The sequence below is a fragment of the Vidua macroura genome, chromosome 1 (genome assembly GCF_024509145.1).
Source record: "Vidua macroura isolate BioBank_ID:100142 chromosome 1, ASM2450914v1, whole genome shotgun sequence".
NCBI lineage: Eukaryota > Metazoa > Chordata > Aves > Passeriformes > Viduidae > Vidua > Vidua macroura.
This window is the reverse complement of record NC_071571.1, coordinates 105,300,803-105,311,254: the sequence shown is the minus strand read 5'-3', so window position 1 is coordinate 105,311,254 and position 10,452 is coordinate 105,300,803.

Genomic DNA, 10,452 nt, shown 5'->3' with positions numbered 1-10,452 from the left:
CTATTATCTTCATATTTTCTACTTGAGGATCCCAAATTACTATATGCTGCAATACCTTGAGCCTTGTAGAAAGTTTCTGGTCTTAAAAGGAGATACCAATTAGCCAAATATAACTGTTCAGGTTCCTAATGGCTATATGGCTAGCAAGGGACTGAGCAGATGGTAAAATCTGGCTGAAATAGGAACAGTATGTTTGGAAAGGCACTGACCAGCCACTTTCTGAGAGTGAGACAATGGAAAAACATCCAGAACACGGGAACATCAGGTAGCTGAGCCCATGAGTGGTTTTGGGAGACAACCAAGAGAACCATTCCCAGCAAGGGCAAGAACAGAATTTACTGTACTGGAGTGTAACTGAGGCAAAAAACCCCACAAAGGAAAATTCAGATTAAATCATAGGTAATTTCTTCTGATTTGCTTCACTGAAAAGTTTACTTAGTATTTCATGTGGAAATCAAGAGTTTACATTTATTACACTCCTTTTTGGTTTTAGCAATGTAAACCCAGAACTCTGACAGCCATTTTAAAGAAAAAATAGGAAACTTCCTGGAAATCAGAAGTTCTGCTATCCATATAACTGGCACAACCCATTCAGATGTGTATACAACAAACATGCACAAAACATAAAATAACACCTTCAAGTGAACATTTTGTTGTCTTCTGTGCCCTGCTGCTTTTTCTACCTAGAAAATAGGAGTATAGATCAAGCTCCCTCTTTTCCCTCTAATAAGTACTATCCTTGTGTGCTGCCCCTGGGAGAGAGGTTGAAGGCAAGGAGAGCTAAAGGCAAAGGTGTGTGGGGAAAGAAGTCATTATCAACTGAAGGGTGCCAGCAGATAAGAAGAGGAAGGGAGGATCAGCTCATGGAGCTCATAGTTTGGCAGTGCTGCACAGGGCAGAGGTTCAGGGGAGGGACTAGATAAACACACATGGGCTGTGGCCAGGACAGCTGGCTTGGGAAGTAGCCACAAACTTCTGCAACTGGTGAGAGAAGGTGACAGACTCCCCTGGCAGGGATGGCACTCCTCTGTTTTTAATTTTTTCTCACTTTGCCTTTTGAATTTTTTGAAGCAGTATGTCATCATTACTCACTCCAGATTCTTTCTTTCTTCTGGAAGTGACTCTACAGATTTCAGTTCAGATGTTAACTGTTCGGAGACAAATGTGTCATAAAGAACACTGAAAGGTAAAATTGTGACCTGAAAGATGTGGGATAAATATTTTATACACCAAAGAGTTTCCTGTGTATAGGTTTTATTGAGGAAGGTTGTGTGGCAGCATCATGACACGACTAAGACCAGGCCCTTGGGTGCTGGCTAGCACTGTTTGTTATCCTACTTGGGCTTTCAGAGGAAGAGTCCAATGCCACCAGTAAGGTCCTACAGCAGCTATTCCCAAAATAAACAACAAAGTCCATAAACAGTAGTTCTCAGGTGGCACCCAGATCTGGATCAGGAACTGCCTGTCAGCATCTGTGCCCAGAGGACCTAGCACAGTGCGGTTTCAACAGAATTCCTTCTCCTTCCTGAAGGGCTGACAATATTGGACCCCATGGGCTCTGCTGGCTCCCTGCTCCCTTCTGCATTCTGAATAAGAATAGCAATCATCCTGAGAGAAAATTAGTTATGTAGGCTGCTATTGCTGCCCTTCAAAGAAGGGAAACAAACTAAGAAGCCACATAGAAGATAAAATTAAAGCTCAGGAGTTTCTGGCTGGGTGCCCTCTGGAGCTTGGATCACTCATTCTGATTAGGAAGAACAACATTTAATATACATTGAAATATTTTTGGCAAGAAGAGGGAAAAAATGCTATATGATGGATATGGTTTTAATTACACTTTGAAAATTTGGCTGAGTGGAACAGTAGCAGCAAAATAGTTTGCTGTTTAAGCTGTTCCCCTCACAAACTTCAAATAAGGCTTTTCTCTTTAGCTAAATATTAAGATGACATTTCACTACAAGTTCAATCAACTCCTGAAGTTGCTCTCTCTTTACTAAAAAAACTTTTGACTTTCACATTAAAACAATGATGGGTAAAAATAATCTTGACCCTCATGGATCCTCTCCTCCTGTTTATTCAGATGTCAGCCCAGTATCTTTTCCTTTCCTCATTACAACCATCACTTTAATGCAGGAGCTCTTCAACAGTGACTAATAAACACAAACAAAGAAAGAAAAGATATTTTTCCAATGAATTATTGCACAGCACTAGCACTGCAGCAAGCACTCAGTGTTATAATGTGTGCAGCAAAAGCCATATAGCTGAAATTATTTGCAGATTTCTATTTTAAATTCCAATTTCACAAAATTGAGATGTCCTGTTTGTGGTCGGAGTCTAAAGAAGAGATATTTGTCTTCCTTTTGTTTAAAAATTATTTATATCTCAGACTGGAAGTATTTTTTTGCTATCAGAGTTCCTGCTATTCTTTAATCCATGGATGTTGTGGATAACAGGCTGGACAGAACTCTAGAATACCATTTATTCTGGTGAAGGCCTCTGAACTTTAGAAAAAGCACTGGCAAAATGGGGATCCAAATACTGGACTTGGACTGTTCCCATTTGGTCAGGATATGAGCAGTTTTCCCTTTTTATTTTCATTCTCACCCTGCGGGTTCAGTTTCTTAGTCATTCTTTTATACATGCAGCATGAAAAACATGTTACTTACCAAATCACTCTGACTCACTAAGTCCCGTCAGTTCAAGGCCTCATCTATTATACATCTGACCAATCTCACTGGAGTCCTATTTCATGGCATAGTTAAAAGCTCCTTTTTCGTTACAAGTCACAACCATGGCAACAATCCAGTTGCATGATTTGGCAGACTTGATCTCCTGATAAAATTAACATGATCTTACAGCTATGAGTACATATTTGCATCTCCAAAGCAGAGAAAATAATGTACAAGGTAAATATTAATGTTGCTGGATGCATTGTACAGAAAAGACCAAAGTACTGAACACAGAATTTGCTTTATCTTTCCACAGACATCTAGTTCAAAAACTTGGAGTACCAAAGTAATCTTTAATACATCACCATTCCTGGGCAAAACTTTAATATATTACACTGCCATTCTACTAAACTAGTATTCTGAACCTAGGCAAACACTTCTTCTACAACCTTTATTCAAAAGTTTTCCATCAAAATCCTGTTGGTGGTGGGCAGCTAATTATCTTTCTAAGGAGATTAGGGTTCTTTAATAAATCTAAAGGTTTGTTTTGAGGTGGTTTTTGTTTTGTTTTGTTTTTTTTTTTGTTTTGTTTTGTTTTTTTTGGTACTTGGGAAACATACTTGATGAAACAGGAATCTCTTGTGAGTGCCGCTTTCATGGAATCATAGGACTATGGAATGATTTGAGAGGATTGGGAGTTTTGAAGGTAGAATCATAGAATTGTTAAGCTTGGAAAAGACCTTTAAGACCATCAAGTCCAACCATCAACCTAGTACCATCATAATGTTCACCATTAAATAAAGTCTTCAAATGTCACAACCGCACATTTTTTTTTACACACACCAGGGATGGTGATTCCACCACTTCCTTAGGCAGGCTGTTCCAGTGCTTTACAGCTCTCTCCATGAAATGTGTTTTCCTAATACCTAATCTAAACCTCTCCAGATCATCTAGTCCAACATCTTCAGTGGGACATCTCCAACTTTCTTATCTGAGAAAGCCCTGCACCCAGGATATCAGGACACACTACATCAGAAGTCTTCTTCTGTGTGGAGCTTGGGCTCCCCTTTGGCATTGCCTCATGGCTCTGCTGGCATAGTGCTCACATTGCCTCAGCTGCCCTCCCTTCCACAGCCAGATGAGGCACAGTGGTCACAAGCTTCACCCTGCACCTTGAAGGTCAATACTGGGGAAGACCTGAGTATATACAGCAGAGAACTCAAGAAAACAGAGGTCTTGAATCTGTTGCAGTGCCACGGGACTGGACTCATCTCACAAACTACTGATGAGGTTGCTGGTGGAGCTAGCTGTGCTGGGAAAAGTGGACACACATCTCAGATGGGATGCTGCTGCTTTGGGTTTTTTTGTTGCTTTGGCTGCTCCAGTAGAACCTCCTACATCATCACTGCATGTAAAGCATCCCACCAGGGAATGTAAAAACTTCCACACCCACCAGGCCCATCACACAGTGTAGGTCTGTAGAGAAGAGCCAAATGCCTGTGAGACCTATCACACTGAAATGGAGTCAACAGTTCAGGCCCCATTATCCTCTCTCCCCTCTGGCAAGTGAAGAAAATTCCCCCTGTTGAGATACCACTGTTGCTTTGCCCTTCTCACAGGGGAGAAACCACTGACAAGATCATTCCTTCTGTGGAGGAGATCCCAATGTGCCCAGCGAAGGGGAAGCCCTGGCTAGGGGGGAACACTGCTTGTAAGGTTCTACCTTGCATGCAAAAGGTTTGCTGTTAGTCGGTAGACAGTTTCAGCCCCCTTCCCCAAACATTTACCTGAGCAATACCCAATCTTCCTGCCTGCCCTCTGTAAAGCTGTTCCTGCTCAGAAGCAGTGAGAGGGACCCCTCTCAAAAACTGTCTTAACTTTACTCTGCTGTTGCCAAGACAAGTTAAAAAGATCTCAAATTCAAAACATTAAATCAGGCCTAAACTTCAACCATACTTATTTTAAAACATTTCTAGAAAAAAGACAAGTAGAGGAAGCATGCAATATTTGTCAGCATAAACTGAAATAAGCACTGAAAAGAGAATTGTGGAAAAATACGTTGTACTTGCTGTGGTTTAGGCCACATCCTGTTTTAATTCAACACATCTGAAACAATGCCACTAAATCCACTTTGCATTTACCCCAAATAACTGAGCAAATGAAAACTTGGAATGAAATTGAACTAGATTTTAAATTATTTTTTAGGCTTAGCAGCACAGATGAAGGTATAATCCTGAAAACTTCTTCCTCTTTCTTCATGCTACACTGCATTTTAAACATACCCAGACAATGAAACTATTGAAGAACTGGGCAGTTCCTTAGTTACAGAAACATAGTTTTCAGAGGCATCAGTTTGTGCTTTGACGCTTCAGGGGTTACTTAGTAGCAGTCTGAATTGTAGCAGTTGCTTTTTTTCTGAGAGCTCCGTGCAGCCCTCGGATCCATCAGGTGATATTGCTCTGGGTAGCGAGCAAGTACTGCCCCATGCTTTTCTCCAAAAAGGTTGCTCAGCTTCCCACTACCTGCCAAGACTTGAATAAAGCAATTACTTTACTGAGCTTCTGTCCATGCTGCGAAGCCTCTACATCTTCCTGACTTCTAGAGTCTATAAAAAAATCCTACTGGAAGTAAAACCCCCCAGCTGTTAAATCCTTCCTTTTGGAGAGGAAGGGGTATGGTGGTGTCCACCTAGCTTACTGTGATTGGATCTATAGTTGAAGCGAACTCAGGTTTTTTTCTTGTCATACTTTCAAGAAGCATCTAGGAACAAGAACCTAAAAATCTAGAAATAGTTATTTAGATCTGTTTATTCCCTGAGAAACTGAGATACTTTCATTTCTGTTTCAAGGACCATTTCAAGGACCATTTTACTTTTTTTTTTTTTTTTTGGTTTTCATTCTAAAATGACAATACTGGGACACATACAGTTAATCCATTCCTGTATCAAGGACTCCAAGGTGACAGACAAACATAAAAAAAAGACACAACATCAGGTGATACTAGATGACTAAGCACAGTGGATTTCTGCAAAAGCTGCTGTCTAACATGGCATGTAGGTACACTTTCATGATCTGATGTCCTCAAACATGTCCTAGGGTCACTCCATTGGTATGCCACTGACTGAAGCAAACTCCTGAAGCCCCAAAGCAGAAACCCTCAACCAGACTCTTCCTCCAGCACGTTCCCAGGATAACTGGACCCTGTAGGTCAGCTCTGAGCCATCCCTAATATATACACAGTGCTCACAAAAGCCAAACCAAGATTTTTCTCCCTGTATGTTTAGCACTTAGGGTCTTGTATTAGTTTAGTGGTTAGAGTACTTACAGCTAGCATGGAAGATCATGTTTCAGGTCCTTAAAATGGAATTTAATCCAGGGCTCTGTAATTCTGTATAACACAGGCTGTTGGGTAAGTCTCTATTAGGTAAACTGTTTAAATAACTTCATATACTTTCGTATAAATAACTACACAACCGTTAAAGCAAAGAATTAACCACACTCAGTGACAATGCAGCTGAGTGAGAGAGGAAGTAATTCTCTCTCTCTGACTTGATAAATATTTGGTTACAAGAGACTGGAAGAGGTCTCTTACAGAGCATGCAGGAATCCAGTAACAGGAACATTCCCCTGGGATGTGTGTCACTTCATGACTAAGCAGCATATGCTTGTTCTAGCTAATGACTGGCATTACCTCCTCAATCACTCTCCTGATTTAAAGATCACATATTTTAAATAAAGAAAAGTTTCCACAGTGTGGCAGGGAAAGAACTCCAGAAGAGAATGATGACAGAGAGAGAAGGATTACAACCTTAAGTGTTACACAGGGCTTGAACAGTCCTTGTCATACTGGAAGTCACAGCTGTTCCTGTTCTCTCCTGATTGCACAGCCAGCTCAAATATAGTGACTTGGAAAATCAGCAGTCCTTCCAAAAGGGTTTTTAAATGCAAGGGCAAGACTAGATAGCTACCAATGGTCTGAATTGAAACTGAAAAAAAATATGTAGTGACTGAATAAAAGGAACATGCTTCTTAATAGTCACCAAGATACATATGTGAAACTGAATCCTTGACAGAGAGGTGGTGGAGGTGTAATCTTCAAAAATAAAACTCACTAGAATCCTACAGTGTTTGAATTTGAGCAGAGGAAACTAGCAAAGATGGTCTGAAAACACAAAAGTTTCTAACAACCACCTTAATTTTCCTTCCTCCTGTCATGTTAAACTCTTGAAACAATTAATTCTTTCTTTGGAAGATATCAAAATCAGTTTCACCCAAGTTTAGCTCTTCTAAATCATGGTGTTTTCAGTATGATCTCCAGGTCACAGATCAAGGAGAAAATGATGTGCCACGCAAAGGCAAGTTTGACCCAGACCTCTGGATCACTGATTTTTATCACATGACCTGTGAGTGAATTTGATCACAAGGCATCCGAAATGACACTAAGCACAATGTAAACAAGTTTCTGTAAACAAACATATGCATATACAAATAAACATGAGGGCTAGGGGGAATATTAGCAGGTTAGAGGTATTTTTAATTTGGTTGTAAAGGACCCATCCATTCCAGCAACATTACACAAAACTCTGTCCCACAGGGTGAGATCTGACATGACTCAGCATTCCCTGGGCTGTTCCTTCCATGTGGGACAGCCAGGCAGGAGCTGCTGTACACACTGTTCAGTTTCCCACTTGGCATGAATGAAGAAACAGGATGGACTAGAGTGCAAACATATCATCGTGTGTATTCATTCCTTAAAGTAAATTCAGCCGAAGCCTTCCTTGGACAGAGTCAGGGCTAGGGATTATGCCAGGGCTGACTGCCCAGTCAAACAAATACCATTTACAAATCTCGACTTTGCACTTCAGTGAGTGCAGAGATGACCAGAACTAAGAACTCAGGTCCCAAAATACTTCTAAAATTGCATAATCACTCTTTCTAACGGGATAACTAGATCTAACTGAAACTTTCCTCATTTAATCCACTGTTTTGAAAGCAAACAATACTGGCACCAAAGAAGAAATATTACTGATCCAGTGTTTCATTCCTTTAGCAGGGCAGTTCTACCTCAGGATCTTGGCTGAATTATGACACTTACCAGGGTGCTGCAGTAATACCATATGTGGTTGCTTTTAGCTTATCAAAAGGAGACAGAATGATTTAGCTTAAACCTTTTTCCTGGAGGTTCATGCTAACACATTTTACCTTACACTTCCTATAGTCCAACAGCACATATGCAGTGACAGTTACCACAACACAGCTGACACACAGCAACTCTCTGAGCAAAGAAATTCAAATGTGTTGCCTTTGCCCAAATCTCTGAACTCTGGTCTCTTACAAAGAGCACTTCTCAGAAGAGCTAATGCAATTATTTTCACTAAAAATATTCCCTTTTTTTTAATCCTCTCCTCCTCCCTCCTTTTTTTTCTTTTTTTTTTTTTCCCTGAAATGGTGAAATAAAAGTTCATAAAGGAAGCACTCATCCATTGCAAATTGAGGCATGATCATTATAGCCTTATCATAATGCTTTAGCATTGAGTTTATACATCTGTGCCTGTGAAGGCATTCTGTTAATTATGGAAAAAGGGAGTGATTCTCAACAAACCTGAACTTTGGCAGCTAATTCACTATTTTAGTAGTATATATTGAAAGGACTTCTTTTATAATTTAGCTCCAGCAGTATCTCAGTACTATCACTGAGAAGTGAAGTCACAGAACAAGGGAAGACTTCAGCCAATGTCAAGGTCTTCCCACATGCAAGAACCTAATTCTTCTGCTTCAAAGCATAAAAATTTTAAGCAATCATTTCACTGATATCAAAGATGACCTCATGATAAAATATCATCATGTAAAATACCATGATAAAATACCATGTTCAATTGGGAACAAGTCCAAAGTGTTCCTCAGAACTCATTAGACAGGACATATATGTTGCTTCCTAACAAGGCACTAAGTAAGAACATGCAGTACCCAGAACAAGCAGTACGTAAATATAGGCTCTGTAACATTGACTTTTGGATTCAACTTCTCCATTACCATCTCCATCTTCCTTTCTTAAAGGAGGATCACGACTTGCTCATGGTTACATGGCAAATGAGAACTCACAATGAACCACTGCATCACATTTCCACATTCACCATTCAACCACAGTTCACATTCCACAAATGCAGCTAGACTAGAAGTGCCCAAAAGTTGCTGCGGAAGACAACAAGACTTTTGCTCATCTAAAAATCAAGATTATCGGTGCCATTAAGAGCTGCAGAATCAAAGATTGCTACAAGTCTTCAACAATATTGGAGGCTGAGCTCCCAGGCCTGAGATAATAGCCCTGCACTTCTAGGGTATAGTTCAGCAGCTCTGAGATTGACCAAAAATTCTCCCACCATGGCTGTTCTCTAAGGTGGCTAAACATTTTTTCTGGGTAGACAACAGCTCATCATTCAAAATGAATATTCTAATGCATGCTCCATTTTGGAGAGTGCAAAATTCTCCAGAAGAATGATGATAGAAATCTGCCTGCCAAACAGATTACGATGTTGACACAGAAAACAAAAATCTTTACAAAATATATAAAGATAATTTTGTATCTATACCACTTTTTTTACCCATACAGCCATATGTAAAGATACAGACATGCTATAAATATTAGACTCTCTGGGGGCAAAAAGGAAATTCCAAGACATTAAGGTTATATCACTTCCAATCATGAGTGAAGAAGTGCTAATTAAGGAAATGTTCTCCCTGAACAGGCAGCTTTCAAGGGTCCTATTTTCATACCCATAAATCAGATTTTGTTAGAAAGCAAACTGACAGGTGACAGTTGCAGCAAAATCCAACAATAGGGTTTTTTTTCCCCAAAATACATTCTTCCAAAGTCTGTGCAATGCCAGAGGTAGTCTCCTATTTTTCATTAAAACCAAATCACTCGGTACCTCTAATAATTTTGCTGCAGAACATGAATAGCTAAATTAAAGCTGAACAGAAATGTAAGCTTTCAGGATCTAAAGGACAAACTGAGGTTATCACTTCAGATGCTTTAAAAGATGAATGTACAACTTGACCTGAACCAAACTTCAAAGTCATTGAAAGCCAAGGGAAGATAACAAGAAAAATAAAAAGGCTTCAGTAATTACTTAGCACTGATATTTGATTTGTACAATGTGTACATAGCTTAGAAGAAGCCTCCATACCCCTAATTAAATAACACTTGAAACATAAAAAATCCACAACAGTAAATCCCCTAACTATGAAATATAGTATTACTTTACACTCTTGTTCATTCTTTTCATGTTGCAGGATAAATAGCAGTAACAACTGTGTTTTTATAACATAGATGTTTTTCACATAAATACTAGCAAGAGGGAAATCATAGCAAGGGAAGAAATAGTAAGAAGGGTAAGAAAGGGTGGAAAAAAGAGGAAAAATTATTTTTCCACCCTACCACTGACCTAGAGACCTACAGAGCAATATAAACATGGGGTGGGGAAATGAAGAGAGGTAATTTCTTTTCTAAATCCATGCAATTCACCACAGTAATCTGTATGGACTCACATTCATCTCTGCAGACTTCCACTACTTCAAAATAGCATGATATTTCCTAAAAGGAGAATTACCCAAGCTACTCATGAAAGGCTAGTGAATTCTGAGGCCTCACAAGCCTATTATTCAAAGTAACAGCTAGAAGAACTTGGAAAGTACAACTAAAGATTTAAGTAGCACATGGGAGTCTTGCCAAAACTCCCTTCCTATCAGCTTACTGCCTCCCACTCCTTTCTCCTGCTGCAATC